At 42.1% G+C, this 20,926-nt stretch overlaps 1 protein-coding gene across 1 annotated transcript in view; it reads left to right on the top strand.

Moving 5' to 3' along the window:
* The first annotated feature begins 559 nt into the window (after positions 1 to 559).
* Positions 560 to 20,926, top strand: part of elfn2a (extracellular leucine-rich repeat and fibronectin type III domain containing 2a) — a 256,747-nt gene continuing 236,380 nt past the window's right edge. Inside the window, exon 1 of the mRNA XM_030424466.1 lies at positions 560 to 783. The gene's annotated coding sequence lies outside the window, so the exon portion shown is untranslated. The remainder of the gene's footprint in view (positions 784 to 20,926) is intronic.

Here is a 20,926-nt window from a genome sequence, read left to right on the forward strand (position 1 = left end):
ACGAGAGATGGAGGGAGATTGGCTTCCCAGGTTTTTTTTTTTTTTTTTTTTTAACCCCCTCTTCTCTCGGAAACCTCCACACACTCTGTGTCCGGAGACGACACATTACGCAATGACCACCTCTGCTGACGCGTCGGACCGCAGCGCACCCTCACAGAACTCTCGATGTGTGACAGATTTGCAGTCAGTAACACCCGCTGTGTGACATTTTCTGAAGATTTACACTGTGAAAGTCAAATCAAGCACGTCTGGTTAATTAATCCAGGGACAGGAATAGTCTGTTCTGTTCTGGTGATAAAAAAATAAAAACACGAGGTGGCCAGAAAGTCTCCACAGAGACCCACAGATGCGTGAAGTCCCGGTGGTGACTGTGGCTGTGGTATTTAAATCGGGCTCGTTTTGGCGTTTCAAACATGCACACACGATATTTGTGAAGCAGAAAAAAACAAAAAGAAGAAGAAACAGTGACGGCTTTTTATTTCTCCTGCAGGTTTGTGTCACTCCTCTGATCGGACTGAGCCAACACCTCCTCCCTCTCTCCTCCATCAGCCCGCCTCTGTCTCTCATCCCTCCTCTCTCTCTCTCTCTCTCTCTCCCTCCCTCCCTCTCTCTCCCCCTCTCGCTCTCTCTCTCTCTCTGCTGGAACGCACGGACCTCCGCCGCTGTCCAGGGATATTACTCTCGCTTTCTCCGTCTGTGCCGCTGCAGAACGGACCGTAAAGCTGCTGCATGCTCGCCGCCCGCCTCTTCCTTCGCCCGCCAGACCGAGACCCCGATCAAAAGGTAAGACAAGTCTACCGAGCCGGAGCTCAGCATGTCAGCGCTGTGTTGCTTCTTGCACTTGTGGGGCTTTTTTTCGCTGAGGATGGTGCGGTGTGTGTGGTGCCGTGTGCGCACCGGACACACTCACACGCACCCGCAGGCTGCCACGTTGAGAGGTTCTGGATGTCGGTGGATCGCATGGAGGAGACACCTGCTCCTCTTCTGATAACTCGTGCAGCTGCTCGGACGGTCTGTCCCGGATCGTACGTTGGGAAACGGCAACACTTTGAGACGTGAGATAGAAAGAGAAGCAGGGGACAGAAAGACGAGCAGAAGAAAAACAGAGAGAGGGCGGAGAGATTGGAGCAAATTGTTGCCGGTGGCGACCTATTGAGTAGTAGTGCCATCCATCCTAAATAGGCGGCCAAAGGGCAGGTGTGTGTGTGTGTGTGTGTGTGTGTGTGTGTGTGTGTGTGTGTGTGTGTGTGCCTTCATATTAACATGAGCAGGACAGCTGTCTGATCATCCTCCGGTCTGTAGCTGCTGCCTGCGGATCAGGAGATCCGGGGCTGATGCGCTCGGAGCGGGGAGGTGATGCTGGAGGCAGCGGCGATCTCTGCATGGGTTGTGCGCGTTATGTGTGCGCGCGTGCGTGTGTGTGTGTGTGTGAAGCCACTGTCATCATCACAGAGTCCGTGTGTGTGTGTGTGTGTGTGTGTGTGTTTGCAGAGAGCGCCAGGAGGAGCAGATGAGGGAGATTGGCGTGCAGCGGTGATCGCGCACGCGAGCGTCTGTGCCCGAGTTATCAATTTTCCACATCAGAGTGGATGTTCCGACAGATTCTTGCATTAGTAAGGATGGAGGGAAGGGGGAGGCAGCGTGGGGACCTGGTGGCGCTCAGTCCTGCAAACGCAAACCTCATCCAGCAGTGCGCGCGTTTGGAGACGTGAGAGCACAGAGAGATGAGACAGACATGAAGAGGGAGATGGAGGGCAGATGAGAAAGCGAAGGGGGGAGAGAGGGGGTGAGAGAGAGAGGGAGAGAGATGGCGTCCTACACCAGCGCTCTCTGGCAGTCGTTTGATTTATCGCCTCTCCAATGCGCACTGACGCACAAAGCCGCGGGTCCCCCCGCTCCGACTCGCTGTCATCCCACCGACTGATCAGGATTATCCGGGACTGACGGTCGTCGACCCATCCGGCCACCGGGAACACACCCTCACCCTCACTGGAGACCCTGTTACCACCCTCCTCCTCCTCCTCCCTCTCCTCCCTGCCTCCCTTGTTATTACCGCGCAGACCAAACACACGTTTGGACCTGACGGGGGTGATTGCAATCCTGACTGATGCAATGTGACAAGCGAGCCAATGGACGTCCAGTGGTGATATGTTTTGATTCCAATGAGATTCCCCCTCTCCCTCTCCCTCCTCTCCCTCCTCCATCTCCTCTCCCTCCTCCACCTCCTCCACCTCCCAGTCTAAGCAAGTTGGATAAATTCGTTTATGCATCTCCTTGTTGGTGGTGCGTGCGTGACTCAGTGTGGCCGTGCAGTGCGTGGCCGGGCAGAGCAGCGCTGCAGGCTGCTGGACGGAGAGCCAAGTTTTATTGGGCTCATAGGAAATATTAGGACAGTGGATGAATACACTGATCCCCACCTGTCCTTATCATAAGCATCACCCCTGTCCACCTTCCTCCTCCTCCCCATCATCCCTACATCATACATCTTTTACATAAACATCGGCATCACATATTCTGTATGCTATAGAAGACTGAACATGTTCACATGCCAGACGAGATGGTAGCAGTTATTTTTTAGGCTCACCCTCATTTTAGCTGCAGTCTGATATTTGGGAATTATTTCTAGATTATATAATCCATTATTTTCTGAGCTTCATTTTATGTTCTGTAACGTGATTATATATTCAACTCCCATCTGACCGTTCTAGGCGGCTTGTTATAGAACAGTTAACCACCTGCCCGTCCATCATCACAATACCTGTAATCCGGGATCACCTGTGTTAGTTTAAAGCAAAGCCCGAAGAGAGATAGAGGCCTCAGAACAACAACAGCTAATTTTGCAGGTTGGCCGCTGGCCAAGTTTAACAAACTCTTGACTAAAGCTGAAATAATGAACAATACAACATGCGGCACGCTGCCAACAACGCTGTTATGTGCGTTTTGTTGGAGTAATGTAACATCTCACCTCGAACCTGCACTCTCAAACTCAGCTTTCTTTTAACTCTGATGTCTCTTTGCACAAACGCTAAGTTTTCCAAGGGGCTCTGTGAAAGCTCCTGTCTGTAGTTTGTGTTAGTGGATGCCATTTCTGAACTCACATCAGCGGCTGTTGTTCTCTGTTAGCAGAGCGGAGAGAGGAACTCGATAACCGACATAAAGTCACATCCCTTTGGGCTGTTGCGGAAAATCCGAGCTGAATCCTTCACGAAGAAATCCAGAGTCCAGCAACAATGTGTTAAACAAATCATCCACGAGCTGAGAGACGGGTACGCTCACGTATGGCCAATAAAAAGTGATTCATACATGTAGTCAGTTAGGTTAAATCAATAGGAAACTGGAGAGGGATCCCGACAGATCGCATTCTAAACCTCCTTAGTTCTACATTGTGTACTCAGTACTCATGATGTTGGACCAGAACCATCTTCGAAGTCAGTCCTTATTTGGATCTCAGCTACACACCTATAAAGTTTCATGACTGCATCCCGCCTGGTAGCGTCGTTATCGTGCTGACAAAATGTGTTCACAGACGGACGGTCGCCTGGTAAAAGTGCCCAAAATGACTAATCGACTAATAGAGCGAATAATCGACTAATCGTTGCAGCATCATCGTAATTAACTTGTCGTGGTCATTGCCTTTATCATCAGCTGCGCTCAACCCTAAACATCACTACTCCTGTTATATCACGTCCTCATCACGGTTATCTAAGTCATCATCGCCGTCATCATTATCACGTGTTCAGACCATCGGCGAGGCAATCCATAGAGCCGCCGTGCTGCAAAGAGGTCAGTGGTGTAGCGCGAACACACCCCTGCAGCTGCCTTCGTCATCGCCATATTTTTGGGCTAAACGACATCATAAAAAGATTCTAAATAGAGTCGAGCTCGTGCATATTTCATGCTCTTTTCAAAGCACTCCTCCTCTCCTCTGCCCTCCTCCGCTCTCGTAGCCGGCTTTGAAATACGACAAACTATCAGCAGGCGGAGGTCTATTAATGCCCACAGGCCTGAGATCTCATTCATGAATCTTCTGTAGGGGGCAACAGGTGAACGAGGCGGGCAGACACATGCATAGATGCTCACGCAAAAACAGCGACTTAAATAATATGAGCGTGAATTCCTCATATAAGTCGATATAAAACCATCTACATCATACAGTGTGTGTGAGTGTGTGTGTGTGTGTGTTGCACCCAGATAATGTGTGTCTTATCATAACTGTGAAGCCGCGATACAATGCAGGAGGGAATATGAGCAGTGGATTGGATTTAGGGTCCCTGAGGGCCAAATCCGATCCAATGAAAATGTGAGAAGGGCAGATCAGAGAAACATGAATTAAAAAGAAAGAGATAAGAGGGGGGAGACAGAGAGGAAGAGGGGAGATTAGAGGAGGAAAGTAGAGAGGGACAAAGAGAGCAGGGAGGGGAGAGGAGCGCCGAAGAGCACCGAGCACTGTATCTGCAGGTTTCACAAAGCCACATTCAATACTTGTTAAGACCTTTTTAATGCCATTAAAACGAAACAAAGCAGTCAAAACCACTGCCGCTAATAAAATTGCTAATGACAGTTTCTGAGACTGAAATTTTGTCATTAAAGAAAAGGGAGAAGTGAAAATGAACACAACAAAATTGGACACAAAGTCCCAATTATGTGTCGTAAAAGTGAAAATAAGAAAGAGAAGAAAACAAGCATGTAATTTGTGAACATTCGCCCACAACAAGCCTGAAGACTGTGCAGCTGATGAAGAGGTGAAATCAATGATGTGTTCTTAAGGTTTTTAACATCAGCGAGTAGAAAAAATCACTGTTTTTGGTAAAAACCAAATGTTATAGGCTCGATGTGGACAACATGTTGTCATACGTCAATAAGTCTCAAGACGACACAGCTTAACGTATACGAACATTTCAGATACTCCTCACGATCACACATTTGTTGTACCTTTGGTGCGCGTTTTTGAAACAATCGCAGTTTGATTTAGGTACCAAAACTCTTTGGTCATGTTCAGGAAAAAAGAAAAAAAAAATCTCAATTCGTATCACAAGTCTGACATACATTAGTGCTGCAGGGATGATGTGTTTCTGTAGGATAAACTGGAAGTTAGCATGGTATATAGACTTGCATTTCTATATCGCTTTTCTAGTCTGCAGACCTTGCAAAGGGCTTGTAACATTCACCCTTTCATACTGATGGCAGAGGCTGCCATGCAAGGTGCCAGCTGCTCATCAGGAGCAATTTGGGGTTCAGTATCTCTCTCACGGACACTTCAACACGCAGCTGGGGGAGCCAGGGATTGGAACTAGCAAGCTTCCGATTACTAAAAGACCTGTTGTAGCACTGGTGAGCTCCAGCCGCCCACCATCAATCTGGTTCCCTTAAAAAAAATACATAGATTTCTTGTTCCCCATGATAATCATCACAAATTAACACCACTTCAGTGGCTGTTAAGGGGTAAATGCAATCACCAGAATTAAAAAGCTAACGTTAGGCGGTAAACAAAGTTGCATGGCTTCAATGTTACCCCCATTGATCCACAACATACTGTACACACTTTAGAAACATAAATTATAAACTGATCAATCTACAAGTCGGAAAGTTGGAGTAAGATTAGTCTAGCGCCTTGTTAGCAACCACCTTTTTGAAGACTCGTCAACACTTTAAAATTCACAAGTGGGACATTTACCTGACATATTTTGTGTCATAGAACAAAATGTGAAACTCTGTTTAGCTCATGCTAACCCCAGGCCCCATTTCAGGCATCTTATAGGAAACCCATAAAAAACCCCCCACTGACTTCAAGGCGAGGGGACTGAAAGTGCAAAAATGCAAAAATGTTGACTACCTTCCAGGCTTCCGGACTCATTCCTGTGGTCCTCTATAAGCTGCATGGCTGTTGTTTCAGTTCAAACAGACTTGATGTGGCACATCGTGATCATCACAGCTGCAACAGCAGGAATAATAATGCTGACCCTTGATATCCAACTGTGATGGTTCCTGGCGTCAACAGTAAGCTGTTAAAATCCTGGTTATGTCCCATACTTATAGCGCCTGCATAACAGTCACAGTTTATGATTTTGTCCCTTTCCTAAATCACCATCCTTACAGATTACAGCCTTGTTTTTGTTTCCTCATCCATTTGTCTTTGTCCCAAAATCAGAGGTGTAATAAAATTGTTGGCTGTGTTTAAACACTAAACAATTTCTGCCGTTGCTCTCCGCCAGCAAACCGCTGGAAGACGTTTACCGTGTAGGAGCGACAGAAAGTGTCGACTGAGTCATTAGTTACGACCGACAGCTAGTGCTTTGATTTAATAAAAACTGATCTAAACATCTAGATTCAGATTCAGCAGACCACAGCTGGTCAAACTATAGTCAACTGCATGGAAATGTGAATATTGAATGACTTGTGAACTGAGTGTTAATATAAATGACTACACAAGAACCAAACAGGCCATCACTGGGAGCTTTTTAAGACTGGATAAACTTAACTGAGTAGAAAAACTAAATCTCAATGAACTCTGTAAGACACTTTGACACCTTTAATATCTCATGAAGATTGTTTATTGATACTTTCTGAGTTTGTTGTGGACCTGCTGCTTAAGAACTCTTAATGTCCTGACCAGTTTGTCTCTAAGCCACAGAAGAAGAGACTTTCCAGAGACTGATCTGAAACATAAATGAAACATTGCATCACAACTGGACAACCTCAGATCTGACTTGTAAACCGCCATTTTACAGAGCCAACAAAACCTTATTGACCCACGCGAGCACGAGCTCAGATGGGTAGCCTTGAGCAGGCTACTATCACTAATCAGGAGAAAAGTCTAAGGACAAATCAATACTGATTTCTCTGAACACCTCCAACAAGCTGCCATCTCTGACTTGGACTCAAACAGAACCAGCCAATTGCATTTATCTCGAAAACCAACAAGAGAGTACAATTGCTGGGAGAAAATCTGGCAATGTTTGGGACAAAGGCAATGAGTTCTTTAAGGCGCAGATCTGGTTCAACTCCCATTCTGCGCCTTTGAGAAGAGAGCTTTTCTTCCAATAGCACTGAAGGCAGTAGTGACATCAGCCTAAAAGACAGGGCTTAGAGTTTATTCTGCTCGTGGGCCCAGAAATCAAACCGTTTTCACCATGTTTCAACAGCTGAGGACGTTTTTTTTCTATCCAGCACAGAAGTTAAATATTCTGACACGTCTGAGAACATAGGATTAGATCAATTTCAATTTAAAAAATCATAGTTAACTCACTTAAACCACCCTGGTCAGGTTTTCCACTATTCCAACAATCACCAGGTTTGGTTTGGTGAAATTAAACCCCAAATTCAGCACCTTACACCAGAGTTGATGATTGTTGGAACATTGGGAAGGTGAACCAAGATGGATATGGTGTTTAAAGAAAGTATGCTTTACATAAATAAAACTGCTGCAAAAAGGAACTTGCTCTTTAACAAAGACGTCTGTCAGCATATTTTTCTTAACTTTGTCAGTCATCTGAAATAACAATCAGTGCCTATCAGTTAAAAAAGCAAGCACCTTCAGTAGATTTACTTTGCCCTTGCTGGAGACAGTGCTCTCAATAAATGCTGTACAACTTTTAAATAATCATCTCCAGTTTCACTTGGACACACAAAAAAATGGGAAAAATAGGGTCCAAGTAAAAAAATACAGAAATTGTCCTTGAACATAAACTTCACTGTGGTTTCATTTGTTGTATTTCTTTGGTAGAACATATTTGAGTGTTAACAGGGACTTTCTTGAATAGTTCAAAATAACAAGGGCACTATTTCTTAAAAAAACGCTGTTGAGTATTTCAGATGTTATTTTTCAATGCCATAAACATCCAAATTCCACCCAGCTCCATTGTAGCGGGCTCACAAATAAAAACCGGTACTACCTGAGTGGCAAATCACCACCTGACGTACTGTGAGTGGGAAAATATGTGGTCTTTTTGCATTTCCAGTGAACTGAGTCTTTAAGTTGTTGGTTTAAAGAATGTAGCACTTCCACAAGTTAAATCAATATACATGTTTTATGAATGAAGATGTCTTTGCAATGGAGTAGCAACCTGCCAGTGCATGCTGAGATTAACTCCCTGACACACTGACCTTGGAGAGGAATATGTGCTGATAGAAAATGGGTTGAGAGATGGATGAGACGATGACTGCAATAGATGGATGATACAATAAAAGGATATTTTCTTAATATAAAAAATGTTCTCTTGTGGGTTTCTGTGACGGCGTGTCTATGAAGGCCAATCTGTGGAGTGACAGGTTTGCTCCATGTGTTTTAAAAAAAAAGGTAGTCGATGTTTTTCTGCTTCTCCTCTCTTAGTTTTCATTCCTCTCAACACGAATATAAGAGGGATGGAGAGAAAGGTGGAGGGCGGTGGAGGAGAATGATGCTTTCCAATGTTAACTGTGCTGCTTGTCTGCAACAATAACGGCAGAAACAGGGAGGACAAATCTTATCGCCTCCCGAATGTTTATTCTCTGCCATTGTGCAACGCCAGACTGTGGCTGGTGGCGATAAGTTAGTGAAGAAAAACACCATTTGGCTGCTTTTTTAGATGAATGCAAAAAGGGGGAAGAGGGGAGATATGGGGAGTGAAGAAGAGGGATGGCCTTAGGGAAGGAGAGAAAGAGTCTCAGCCTTGCAGAATTGTGATAGGGTGGTGCTGGTATTCACAAAGTGCTGCCGGCCTCTAGAGATATGCAGTTTTAAAAAATCTCAACAATTACAGAGGGTCGTCTCAGAAAAAATGTTTTCATACTGAAACCAGCGAAGGTTGAAAGTCATTTGCGGATACAGAACAGATCTGTTGCTCACTTACAGTTGGGATGATCGTCAGTAGGAATGTTAAAGGTTACAAAAGTAGAAATGTGTCTTTTCTCTTAAACACTTTAGTGCCACTGAGCAAGGGGCTTCACCATTCAATGCAGCTGCCTGTGGCTGCGCTGCAGTGTTGTCACATATGAATATGTATTGCTTTATAATTAGACCAGAGGGTGTTGCTGAACAAGCTAACCTTTACACATTGTTGAGATAAATCACAAATGGAAATAATTGTATGTGATTTCATTACATGAATTAATTAATTGCACATAAGTTATGTCTGTAATGTTGGATTTGCACATATTTGTATGTTGTTTTCACTTTTCTGCAGTGGCCATAACAAAACAACACACTAGGTAACGAGGTGATTTATTTGTCATTGTACAACACAGGGTTTCTCAAGAAAATGAAAATGTATAATTCCTTAATGCTAAACAAACATAGAACATATATACAGTTATTTACATACATAAAAATTCATTCACAAAGAATTTGGGAAGTAAACAGCAGCAACAAGGTGCTGATGGTAATATCTTGACATTAAAAGTGCGACACTTGGTAAACACCGTCATTCAACTTCGATTTCCTTTAAGCCCACAGCATCAATGATGTAAACACAGAGTCCACCTCTCCTCGTCCTGCATTTAGTTGGCTCTGAACAAGGTCCACTTGTTGAGTGAGAAAGTTGGATCTAGGATGCTGAGGTGGAGACAGGTCTCTGTATCGACACGTTGGCACAACAGTATCTGATTTTGCCAAATGCTTGACCAGCAAGAGCTTTGATTTGTTCGAAGCTCAGTAAGCGTGACTCTTATCCCAACTCTCTTCCCCGAGTTCCTGGGGACGGTGCAGCTGCCAAGGATTGATGGTCGAAAGACGCTTTAGGCAGTGATCGTCTCAGTCCAAGTCCAGTGCTCTTCAATCCCAATTAATTAAGATGTCACGTAGATACTTGAACTCTTTGATGACTCTTTATTAAGTAGTTTAAATAACATCCCAAATAGAAATGGAAAAAAGTATGCCTTACCTGAAGGTAATTTGTGCTGACAACTGAGCAAATCCAGCTCAGGAAAAAAGCTAGTAAGTTGCCATAGGCGAGGATTATTTTGTCAAAATACCAGGCAACCTAATTCCTTAAATTCAAAACCTTAAATACTTTTGGATAAACATCAAGATAAAATGTGTATTGAAGTAATTTTTCCTTAAAGTTGTAAAGTAAATTGAAAGTATCGTAAAGCTGTTTCTTCCAAAAGACTGCCAAATAAATTAATGGACCATAAATTTACATTAAAGGATATAATACATGGATTAAGAATTAATTAGGGCATTTAAATATCTATATTGAAGATAAACCTGAGTAGACAAATGTGTTAATACACTGACACACTGTTAATACACTTTACGTTTTTTAAAATTATGCAGCACACTCATCTTTCTTGCAGCTCCTCTTTATGATTTATGATACAATTGATGCATTGTAGCAGATTGCAGTTTAGGATAGAGATGGCCAAGACATCTTTAATATTCATTATTCTATGTGCGTCTCACAGTACAGCCGGCAGAAAGGCTGGAAGTTTCCGCTGTGAGTTCCTCTCAGGGTAAAACTTGTTTATGGCGATGGCGGCTGAATCCATCAGGAGTTGATGATGTGTTGAATAAAGTCATTGTTTGGCTTCCGGACTCGCTCTTTCTTAAGGCACACACACACACACACACACACACACACAAACAACACATACACCTTCTCTCTGTTCTGTCTTTTTCCAGTAACATTGTTTTTTGTACGGTTTATTTTGTTGCCTGAAACTTTGCAATCTCCTGCCATGTTGCCCAGGGTGCTGATTTAAGAAGACAAAAGTTAAAATGCATGAAAAACAGATAAAAATGTAAATCACAGGGGGATTGTAAAACGAAAGGACCTGCATTTTGAGCCGAAGCAAAGGAATCTGGCCTAAAGCCTTTTTTCTTATTTTAGGCACCTTGTTTGTCCCCACTTTGTTGGATTTCAAGATACACAAAGATTCAGCCTTTTTAGAAATCCCTCCTTCTGTTATTACCCTGCATATATATTCAGTATTTCTACTTCCTTAACTGTTATACAGTTTTGCAACACAAAGCAATTGTGCCTCTGACAGTTCCTAGTTACTTCTGCGGGGCAGAAAGACAGCAAAACTGGATTATTACTGATAATTCCTCTTGGGAACAAAGTCAAAAAGAGCAGCATAAGTTCAGCAGGAGTGCATTGAAAAATGGGAAAATGCTTTGTTTCTTTGTAAAATACCTACATTGTCTTTTCATAAAGTTCACAGCTCAAGATCTTCCACGCTTATCTCAAGCGGTACAGTATGAGTCATTTTCTGCCGAGCATATACGCCACTTCTCTTCTGCAGATTCTTTTATTATTTTCTGTGTTTCAAGACACTCAGCAGGGCAGCAGAGTGACACGATAAATATGCATAGGACAAATGTAGTTTGATCAAGACAGCAGCGGAGCTCATGTTTTCATACCGTGACGACCCTTCCGCCTTGCCCCTGTCTGTCCTTGCGGCTCTGGTTGTTTTTGTGTTGCAGGTCGTCAGTTAATAAACTACACCTGGGCCCGATGTGCTCAGCCTTTAAAAACCTCCCACCTCCTGCACTGCAATGTCCCCCCCAAACCATCCGTCCCTCCAGATCCCGACCCCCTTCTGCCACCTCCATTGCATCCCATCCTCGTCCTGAGTCCCGAGGTCCCTTCCTTGCCAGAAACTTAGTGCCCCTTGCCAAGTGTCCTGCATCGCTTCCTCGCTCCATTCACGGCTAATCTGTACCAAATTCTCTGGAATGTAAGCTTTCGTCCTCGCAAAGTTTTCTAATTCCAAGAATCTGTTTGTGGAGTTTTGCAAATTCTTCCACACGGTGTTCCTTCTTTCTGTTTGAGGTTTACCACTCAGTTCTGATAATCCATCTTAACTGTCTTCCTCCATTGATGCTCGGACATACTCACCTCCGCTGAGAGCTGAGCAGGTATTGCAGGCGATCCTGTATTTCCTTCAAGGTTCCACCGCTAACTCTGCCCGGGTCCGTCACGGCGGCAGTCGAATATCCCGAGCAAGGCCACACTTGTCACAGCCTAGTTTGAAGACTGTGACAAAGATGGGAGATACAGGACGAGTCAGGCCTGAGAAAAAGTAATTTATTTACAAGCAAAATCAATCAACCAACACAACAGCTGGCAGAGCAAGGCTGTAGACCGAGGGCAGCTTTAAAAAGGCTGAGCACACTGAGCCCAGGTGTGGCTTACAAGCTGCTGACCCTCCAATCAGCACCTGCAACACAAAACAACCAGATCAGCAATGAGTGACAGGGACACCTCGTGCTCAGGTGGAGGGGTCATCACGAGACATATAAGTGCTTTAACAATGCTTAACTTGCACAGAAGTATCCGCGCATGCATTTCACTGCACATGTTCTACAAACTGTAATGGCTCTCAACCAGCTAGTGAGAGGAAGTGCTTGTAATTTGATCTCCCTGATAAAAGAGCAAGACTAGATCTACCCCAAACCTTTTTTGAAGCTGCTGCCAAAGCACATCAGTCGTTCAGCAAAGCAAAAAGCAAGAGGTAGAAGTTTTGCAATTTCTGCGAAGAAAGCACAAAGCAGAGCATTTTTCTTTAGAGGAATGTTTTGCCCAGTAAGTCCCTAAATTCTCCCTCAGAAATTCACATGCTTTAAAAAAAACCCTCAGTTGGAAAGCAAATCACTGTCAACCAAACAAAGAAGATCACAATACTTTTTTTTCCTTTCAGCTCCATATTCTCCCACCTTTATTCCTGCGTTCATTTAAACTCAGCGGGCCAGCAGCTTGGATGTTTAAATATGTAGAGGACAACTTTCAGTGCGTCTGCAGTGCCACAGCTCGCTTGAAAAGTGTGCTATTCCTACACCTGAGATCTTAAAAAATTCAAGTGGAAGTGGTGCATTAGTTGTGCACTGCAGGCTGAGGCCAGTGTTTATCAAATGCCTCAGACTCAGGGGCGACGATGTACTCTAGAGTGGCTCTTGCTGTCACATTGCTGCGAGTGTGATGGTCTAACAGAGCCTCGGCAGAAATTTGAAATCTGTTCCATTACCCCTGTGATAGCTGCTCCAGCTCTGCTCCTTTTGTCCCGTCGCTTCCACATATCTCTGGTCTCTTCAGCGAAGGAGACGCACAAAAACATGTCTTGTAATTCCTGTGGTGACTGAATTGGTTGAGATAAGCTGAGACAATAACACAATTCACAATACAAATCATGCTAGATGAGCAATGACTTGTATACTGGGGATGAGAGACTACATAATAAGTTGTACCTGCAGCTGAACTAAATAAAAATGAAACAAAATATTCTGTATCTGTATTCTGAATGGACAAGGCCAGAACCAGACTGAAATGAAGCTAACAGAAAATGTTTAATTTCAGCCTGAAATTGATGTGAGTTGATCAGAAGTTTATTTATTTATTAGAAAACTATTTACAGTCCCCTCAAAATTAAGACTCGGATCAATGTTTTTAATCACAAGAGACCTACAGAAGTTTTTTTTTTTTAAAATAAAATGTAATGAATAAACTTATGTCAGCTACCCAATCATGATTGTGACTATTGGTAAAATTTACTCGGAAGGCATCAATACTTGTGATCCTTGTTTCACCCGAGTTTTCACTCAACCCTAGTTTTCACTTCAAAACAGTGACAGATCATTTAAGTGGTGAGGGTTAGAATAAAAAACAGCTACAATTTTCATCACTTCTGTGGAAGTAAGTGGCATTTCTGCTTAAAAGTCAGAGGAGTGGTAGTCAAGCTATCAACAGATCACATCAGAGACATTTTGGCTGATCAGAGGGACACTTGGCACTGAGTAGAGGCCAAGAATTTCTTTTGTCAGAAATACGCTGTCCGTTCTTGTTAAGGACTGGATCGTTATTCCGTCTTCCATTTGCAATTTTTTCTTTCTTCTGTTCACTTTTCAAAATCATCTGTCAAATCTGCGACTGTGCACTTAAGAGCTGCAGCCAGAGGAGCCAAAAACTTTGATGATCCTCCATTTCCTTCAAGGGTCCACCGCTAACTCTGCCTGGGTTTGTAATGACGCCGGTCTAATGACAGTCTACCATCCCAGACAGACGACTGTGGCAAAAATAGGAGACATAAGTCGAAATGGAACTAAGAAAAAGTATTAATCACCCAAAACATTGGGCAAGATATGGAGCAATGCACAATGTAATGACACTTGAGACAAGATCAAGCATCGATGTGCCACTTGAAGACATATCCTATGTAAATGCGACACTTTGGCATTCAGAGCAAATATATCAAGTCTGAATCTTTTTAAAGTTACATTATTGAATATGCGATGCGAATAGAGACATCCTTTGATAATGCGAGACTGTGCTACCATGAATAAAACAGCAGCCTTGGTACCAAAATGGCTTACTTCAAAAACAGAGTAAGTGTGACATCACATCTTACCAATAGTCAACATTTGATCTTTTAAACAAAAAGATGATGTTAGAAAAAGAGGAAAACCAATCGTGAACCAGCCACTGACTAAAGTATTGTGTCAGATGAAAAACACCTGGGATAGACCGAGAGCTCCTTGACACCTGGTATTGATTTGTGATTAGTGTATTACCTTATGACCGTACTGTACATACATCTCTCATTTAGGTTGCATAAGGTTTATTTTAGTTTGCTTTATTGCCCTCCTAATTGTGTATTTTGTTGTTGTACCATTAGCGTTTTATGTTTTGTTTATATGGACTTATTAATTTATGCTTTGCTTTGTCATGTAGATTTTATTATTCTCTTTTTTGGGGTGAGATAATTTTAGAAAGCCCTCAAGGGTTCGTTATCTCATATGCACATGTTGTATTTTGTGTTTTCTTTTGCTCTCTTTTCTGCTTACTTTGAAAGATATTTAAATCAATATTCTGAAAGTTCAGACGATGCAGTTTGGACCCATGTGACAGCAATTTTTTTGTCAAACAATAATTCAAGTTATTCTTTTGAAATCATAGTCTTGGTTCTGTTCGATTAAGAATTTGCCTATTGGGTATTGTGAGTTAAAACAGAAAGTCTAAAAAGTTCCTCCACACCGACAGCTTCTTATAAAAGCTTCTCAGTTCATACGCTCTGCTATTCAACGTGAACAACTGCAGTCCACGTGCTATTCATTCCTCTCATTCAGACAGATACTCGCCTGCAGGCAGACCTGAACAGATACAGTGCTGGGTAATTACATTTTGAATAGCTCAAGAACACAAAGCGTACTTTATTTATCTGATTTTAGTCTGGCTCAGTGGATGTTGTACGGAGAAAAACGATTCCCGCTTTCCTGCACAAGAGTTAGTGAAGAGTGAAACACGATTGGCCTTTACTTGAACCGTCTGATTTCAGTTTTCAGTTATTGGCTGATTCACGGGGAAATACCAATCTCTATTTTGACTCGACAGCTGGTGGATGATGAGTTTCTACCCCATTTGTTTTTATGTCATTCTTTATTTCTCATTTACATTTTGACAAATCACTTCACTTGCGTTAATTGGGTTCAAAAGTGTTCCAACTCTAGGTAACAGTCACAAAAGGCAAAAATCTCTGATATATATATATATATATATATATATATATATGTATATGTATATATATATATATATATATATATATATATATATATATATACATATATATATATATATATATATATATATGTCGCACACATACACAAGTACTTCTATTTTAAAAAGAACACATTTTCTCTTGACTTTTTTCCATTAATTCCAATTTCAATCATTTTTTTTTCTCCTCTGCTGTCACAGTGCTAAAAACGAAGAGTGCAGAAAGGTCCGGCTACGGAAGACTAACCTTATCTTGCAAATGAAGTGTCTGCTACCGTTCGGCTTCCGTGTGAAGATAACTGTGGAACATTTCCTTTACTGCTCTTCACTCTAATTTAGACAGATACGGATGTTAAACCTTTAGGGAGACCTGGAAAAAGATTGTAACTAATTACATGTCGAACATCTCAGAAATCAAAAGACTGTGTTATCTTTCTCATATTTTCTGTAGTGATGTGATGTGAGAGATGTGTCCACACTTAAAGTTACTTATGTGTCTGGTGATAAACTGATCATGAGAGAGGCCTTGTGTGTAATGAGAAACAAGATGGAAGCCTGTACAACGTGAGCATCTTAAATGCATTGTATTGTACTGCTATTTCACTGTGTTACCTACTGGGATCTTAATTTACTGTGTCCCTATCTGCATTAGATTTTTTTTTTGCTGCTGCAGTGGCCCAATTTCCCAACAGGGATCATTAAACTTTAATTTCATCAAATCTAAGAACCATGTAAGCTGGAATTGGACATTTTCTGGAAAGCCACAGAACTTGTTGTGGTCTGCTCTGTCAAAAGGATTTAGAGTGTTGTTGTGTTGCATCTTCTGAACATACTGGGTGTAATTATGCATAGACACACGACGGTCCACTGGGACCCGTGGCCTTGCAGATTCTTCATTTACTCACAAAGAGTGGATCCTGTGTCACATTCAGAACATGTTTCAAAGATAAAATCCACAAGTCTCATAATTGGGTCATCGGAAAGTAGCATTAAACATGTTGGTTTACTTACCGTATTGACCTGAATATAGGACAAGGTTTTTTTCGATGAAAATAATGTGAAAAAGTGGGGACGTCTTATAATCTGGGTCTAACCGTTGACACATGCTGATAGTTGTCTGGGGTCGCTACACGACCGCAATGGCAGACAGCGCCAGCTTATTGTAGAGGCGTCACTAGCCCTTTTTACACAGCATATCTGCATTATCCCCGGAGCGGTGGTTCACCACTTCTCCACCAATGGTAATTCACACAGAGGGAAGGAAAGTCTTTTTTTTTCTTAAGATCAGTCTTGAAAGAGGGGTCATCTGATAATCAGGGTCGTCCTATATTCGGGTCAAAACTACTTTGCCTTACTGTTGTTATGAAAGTAAAGGTGGTAACTTTTGGCCTGTATGATTAAGTGTAATTATAGTAGTGGGATCATAAGAGAATTGACCGACATGTGTTTTGTGCCCTGATCACACACTCACGTTGTGGGGACCCATTAACCATCTGAGGACATCAGTCCCAATCCCCACATTAACCAGTGATTTTAAGTTTCAGACATGCTTTGGGGGTTAAAGCTAGCATTGTGCTTCGGTTGAGGCGAGTAAAAGGATTGGGGTAGACATCTAAAGCTAATAGATATGGTAAGTTTAAGCCTACTGGGAATTAAACACACCAAAGGAACTCTTAACTGGTTATGAAACAGTCACAATCTAATATTGACCCCGCTATGTGACCTAAATCTTGTCAGCACACAAGACCATTGCCGATAAGATGGGCTATTTCTGTATAGTTAATATAGTTACTTTCAATGCCTGTCACCAGATTGGATTCTGAATTATCTGGGATGGAAGGAATGATACTGAAGCTATTCCTTATGGCAGAGTGCTGCAGATGTATTGAAGAATATCACAGCCAGAGGAAAGAAGCTGCTTTGTAGTCTGATGGCGCCATACAGCATAAAAACAAACTTTACTTTGGCTTTTGAAGTGAAAGGGGCTGCCAGTAGCTTTCATGAAAGTCTTGACATTGAAATTATTATTTATTAGTGTATGCCCTTGTGTATATAGTGTCCTCAATAGTGATAAAACCAATAGTTTTTGCGTTGTACACAGTGGTTTGGAAAAAGAGGGATTATATCCAAAACAAAAGGATATACCCTTTAAATTTGTATTTTGTCCCGATTTAAACCAGACCTCCCACTTCACAGCTCAAATCAAGTGATCAAGCCCCTCGTTTCATCTGAGAGGCTTAATCCAGAGTTTGTTGACACTGAAATAATGTTGCATGGGTAAAGTTAGAAGACAAGTTGTCAAACAAAGGTTCAGTATGTGAACTTACTTGCAGAACGATGTATTCTAATTAAACATTTGTTGTGGAGCTGCATGGTCCAATAGAGACTAAATCTGTTTTCTCATTACTGGAGAGTATTAGTGCTTAGGACATGTTGGAGGAAAGGGCATAACTGGATATATTCACCAACACCGTGCTTGTTGAATGCAGTTAATTAAGAGGGTTGAGGGTTTCCATACCAACCTGTTAGAGCTAATTTCTTGGCTCATTTCTCTCAGTGGTCTCTGCAGTGAAGCTTTTTGTCTGATGGACTGTTGTGTCGTTCCTCTGTTGTTGATGCACGATTCATGTAAATAATTGGATCACACTTCTTTGGATTGTACAGTTGAAGGCAGCCTTTACAGAACTCTGGCACTAGAGCACATTACGAGCAGCCACCGGTGCCCATGCTCATGTGTCTTAAACACAATACCCCATTCCCACAATGGAAAAAGACAATCAAATGTTTGAATAGCGTCTTTGACTTCTTTTATGTTGGAAATGTTATTGTTTAACATCCATTGCAGCTGCAGCTCAGATGTATAGCAGCTTTTTCTTTCAACTGTGTAAAACCTCAACAGTAAACGCCAGGTTTTGGTGTCAGAATCGAAGCAAAGGGCTTTTTATGCACGGCTGCTATTTGGCAGCGTGTTCGACAATCATACAGGGAAGTATGCATCGTAGTGAAGTTAATATGAAGCCAGAAAAGTTCCTGCAATCACTGTAGACTCAACATCTAACATTTGTAAATGAGTAAATGTTCTGTACACAAATTGGTTAGTTAGTTGGTTAATTAGCTCATTAGCCAGTTTGATAATGGTGTTGGACTGAAAACAACAAACTCACAAATCCACTGTGATGGCTGCTAAAAGTAATTCCAGGAAATGCACATGTAGATGGAGTGGGTAAGTGGGAAACCTAATGGTCATACTGATGTGGACGCTTTAGCATTACACCCATTGATTTTTTTTATCTTTAGTTCCAGATGTCTGAGCATTAATCTGCAACTGGGAACTTCCCTTGAGCTTAAGAACATTGGAGAGATCAAGGAACTGATTTTGGGCGAGGAGACCTTGCTTGTGGTCGAGAGTTCAGCCAGTTTATCCCAAAAGTGTTTGACTGGGTCAAGGTCAAGAGCTCTGTGCAGGCCGGTCAAAGAAAAACTATATATTTACGAACCCGGCTTTGCACATCGGGCATTTTCATGTTGAAAGAGGAAAGGACCTTCCCTGAAGTCTTGCCACAAAGTACTAAGTTCAGCATTGTCTAGAATATTACTGTATGCTGACTGTTTGAAACTGAGGTAAGAGAAAGACGATTCAACACTTTAAAATTCAAATAAACTAAATGGATTCTCCACCTGAGGGACTTGGTATTTGTTTAGCTCTATATGCAGCAGCTACGGCGGAGGTAGATTTAAATAGCGAGCAGCCACACTCTCTCTCGCTCTCACAGAGGTGCTGTAACGGGTCCCGGTAAAGCAGAGATAGAATTAATAAGAAACCATCTTTCGTAGGGAAATATACTCTTTGGAAAGCAGTGAGCTGTTGAGTTTAAGTGACCTTGACAGGTGACGCTGTGTAATTCACATCTCACCTTCTCTCTCTACGGTTTAATTCCGTCGACTGGTGGCTCAGGGCGAAGGCATGAAGGGAGCCTCAAATGCTTTCGCTCTGCCTTTTCGCTGGAGAATAAAGGATCAGGGCGCCAAAGGGACTCTGTTTACGTGTGTGTGTGAAAACGTATGTGTGTGAATGAGGGAATGACTCCTGTTATGTACTGTTGGTGCGATCCTCCTCAATTTCCCAAATGGTCCTGCTCTTTGTTGAAGTACATACAAAGCTCCCAGGTACAACCAACCTGATATACCATAAATCTGTTTGTGTATTTGTGTGTATGTGTGTGTGTGTTTGTGTTGCCATAATGAGACTCAGTAGGCTAATTTGTAAGCAGGAAGTTCACGAAGGTGGAAAAAGAGAGTAAAATTCTGCTCAACAAACCCCAAAGCCCAAAAATACATCAAAATCTGTCTTTTTCTTCCCTTTTTAATCTCCTTTTCCGTGCTTGTAAGCGCCCATGAATGTTTACCAAAAGCCATTCATCCCTCTGATCTGCGTACAGCTTCACCTCAGCTCAGCAGGTGTCACAGACAGTCTGAACATGTTTTTTTCTTTTTTAATATCTGAACTGCAGAAACATCTCCGCTGCTATAATTCTGCAGACAAAGATCGGCTTAGAGATGAGATTTTTTTAGAGGTTGGGGCCTCGAGTGTTTATATTCTCTGCAGAGCCAGATAATCACCGTGGTTGACTCGCTCGGGCACAATCACAGTTATCAGGAATTCACTCATGTTGGTTTCTGATGTCATTCTCTGAAGGTAATGAATAACCCATAATTTTCACAGAAATAAATTTGAATTTGTTATTGCTGATTTTATTGATTGATGGAACACAGTGTGGGGATGCAGCTTGTACTCCTCGTCATGAGAGTTTTGAAATTAGATATTATGAAAAAGCTGATTCGAATAAACAGAACAACTAGAATGTTTTTAGTGTGAGCAGCACAAGCTTGTTGCTGTGTGATTATGGTTGAAGAGACGGAGGATAGTTCAAACTTTACCAACTGGAAATCTAACGAAAACATGTCACAACACTTGATTAAGAAATTATCTTTAAGAGGTAAAGAGGCAAAGCAACATTTTAAAGGTTATTTTAAAGATATGACCAAAAATATCATTTAAGACATGCAAAAAATGTAGCAAATATTGTCACCAGAGTGTATAGAGACAACTGTGTTGACGTTATATCATGTCTGCTGATATCTTTGTGATCGTTCAGTTGTCCTCTGTAGCTTCAGCTGTAAGAGATATGCCAGTGGCAAGTTCGCTATGTTTCACAAGCTCTTTTAGCGTTTAGTGACCCAATCACCAGAATGTTAGCAACGTACGTCTCTGCAGAACCTCAGATAAGTTAAAAGTACTTGGTTAGGGTTAAGGAAACATCATGGTTTGACTTAAAACATGCCTACATGTTGCCTACCATTTTTGGGGGGGCCACAAAATGGGCTGCATATGTTACCAGTTGTCCTAAAAAAAAGAAATAATGTTTAAACAGCCGGAGTTGGATGGATGTTAATGGACCCCC

Source organism: Sparus aurata, chromosome 1 (assembly GCF_900880675.1).
Source record: "Sparus aurata chromosome 1, fSpaAur1.1, whole genome shotgun sequence".
NCBI classification, from domain to species: Eukaryota; Metazoa; Chordata; class Actinopteri; order Spariformes; family Sparidae; genus Sparus; species Sparus aurata.